This window comes from Palaemon carinicauda, chromosome 37 (genome assembly GCF_036898095.1).
Source record: "Palaemon carinicauda isolate YSFRI2023 chromosome 37, ASM3689809v2, whole genome shotgun sequence".
Taxonomy (NCBI): domain Eukaryota; kingdom Metazoa; phylum Arthropoda; class Malacostraca; order Decapoda; family Palaemonidae; genus Palaemon; species Palaemon carinicauda.
The window spans coordinates 536,405-538,904 of record NC_090761.1 but is presented as its reverse complement, the minus strand read 5'-3'; positions in this window follow the sequence as shown (position 1 = coordinate 538,904).

Below are 2,500 nucleotides of genomic sequence, written 5' to 3'. Positions count from 1 at the left end.
TATGAGATTCAGGTAATAAAAGTTTGTGGCAGGCATAACAACTTTTATTTATGTTCGATCTACCGGAATCCAGACATGGATGATTCTATCTTCGATTGTCTTCTTACCATTATGGCTAAGATACAAGAAGATGATAGAAAGGCTTCTTTTGTCTTTGTTGGTGATTTTAATGCTCACCATAGGGAGTGGTTAAGTTCTATCTCTCCTACCGATCGCCATGGCTTAAGAGCTTTAGACTTTGCCTCTGAATCAGGCTGTGAGCAAATCATAAATGAAGCTACTCAAAGGTCTGGTAATTGCTTGGACCTTGTATACACTGACTCCCCTGGCGTTATAACTGGTAAGGTTGGTTCTCCAGTCGGGACATCTGATCATGCCTTGATTTCATTATTAGTGAAGACTGAGCAGCCTGTCCCTGATATATCATATTCTTGTAAAATTTATATGAAATCCCAAGCAGACTGGAATGGGATTTTACATGATCTTTTGTTCTTGAATTGGTCACAATTATATAATAGTGTAGATCCTGTTGTCCCTTTGAATGAGAATCTAGTCAACATAATTGATAGGCGTATCCCTTCTCGTGTGCTAAGGTACCGAGTGAAGGACAAACCGTGGTTCAATGATGATTGTAGACGTGCTTTTTTGGAGAAGCAGGAGGCCTATCAACTTTGGAAGGGTAACAGATCAGATTTGACCTGGAACAACTATACTCAGCTTCGAGCTTTTGCTCAGAGAGTTTATGCCTCAACTGAAAAGGAGTACAATTTAACCATAAAAGAAACACTTTCTGGTACAACTCAGGAACATAAATGGTGGTCTACCCTTAAATCTGCACTCTTTGGTGTAGATGCAACAGTTCCTCCTTTACTTAAACCAGATGGCTCAGTCACTCACTGTCCAAAGGAAAAGGCAACCCTTTTGGCTGATGTTTTTGACAGTAAACAGAGTAATGAAAAACTTGAACTTCCTCATTCCTGTTTTCCTGAGGCTAAACTAACTAGTTTAGCTTTTCGATCTCGTGAGATTAAAGCTCTGTTGATGGACCTTGATGCTTATGGAGGTGTAGACCCAAATGGTATTTTTCCTTTGTTTTTTATAAAGACAGCAGATTTCTTAGCTCCAAAGTTATCTGTTATTTTGCGCAAGTTAGCAAGAAGAGGAGCTTTCAGCACTAGTTGGAGAATTGGTAATGTTACTCCTCTATGTAAATGTGTTTGTGGTAGCTCAAGTCCCACTGATTACCGCCCAATTTCCATAACTCCCATATTATCTAAAGTTTTTGAACGTCTTCTGGCAAAACGTCTTAATAGGTTTGCTGAAGGTAATCATCTACTCCCTAGTTTGCAATTTGGTTTTCGTAAAGGCCTTGGAGCATGTGATGCCCTTCTTACAATCTCCAATGCTGTACAGAAATCCCTTGATTGTGGTCGGGAAGTTCGTATGATTGGCCTTGATTTTAGTGCTGCCTTTGACCGTGTTAATCATGAGGCCCTTGTTTTCAAACTGAAACAGTTGGGAGTGGGTGGGTCGTTTCTTAGCATTATTATTGATTTTTTAAGTAATAGATCTCAAAGAGTTGTTGTTGATGGGCACCATAGTGATTATAGGAATGTGATATCCGGTGTTCCACAGGGTAGTGTTCTTGGCCCATTACTTTTCATACTATATACACATGACATGTGGTTTGGCCTAGAAAACAAGCTTGTTGCATATGCAGATGATGCTACTCTCTTTGCATCAATTCCATCCCCTGAATGTAGATCTAGGGTTGGTGAATCCCTTAATAGAGATTTAGCTAGAATTAGTGCATGGTGCAAATTATGGGGTATGAAGTTGAATCCTAACAAAACTCAAAGTATGATTGTAAGTAGGTCAAGGACGGTGGTTCCTCAACATCCGGATCTCAGTATTGATAATGTTTCTTTAAATATGTATGACTCTTTCAAAATTTTAGGTGTGATTCTCGACAGTAAATTTACTTTTGAGAAACATATAAGGTCTGTGTCTTCTTCAATTTCACAAAAAATAGGCTTATTGAGAAAGTCTTTCAAGATTTTCGGTGATCAATCTATTCTGAAGAAGTGTTTTAATTCTTTCATTCTACCTTGTTTTGAGTATTGTTCTCCTGTCTGGTCTTCAGCTGCTGATTCTCATCTTAATTTGTTGGACAGAAACTTACGGTCTATTAAATTTCTTATTCCTGATCTAGATATTAATCTCTGGCACCGTCGTTCAATTAGTTCATTATGTATGTTGCATAAGATTTTTCACAACTCTGACCATCCTTTACATTCAGATCTCCCTGGACAATTCTATCCTGTTCGTAATACTAGGCAGGCAGTTAATTCTAATAGCCAGGCCTTCTCCATCACGAGGCTCAATACTACGCAGTACTCTAGAAGTTTTATTCCAGCTGTGACCAAGTTGTGGAATGATCTTCCTAATCGGGTGGTTGAATCAGTAGAACTTCAAAAGTTCAAAGTTGGAGCAAATGCTT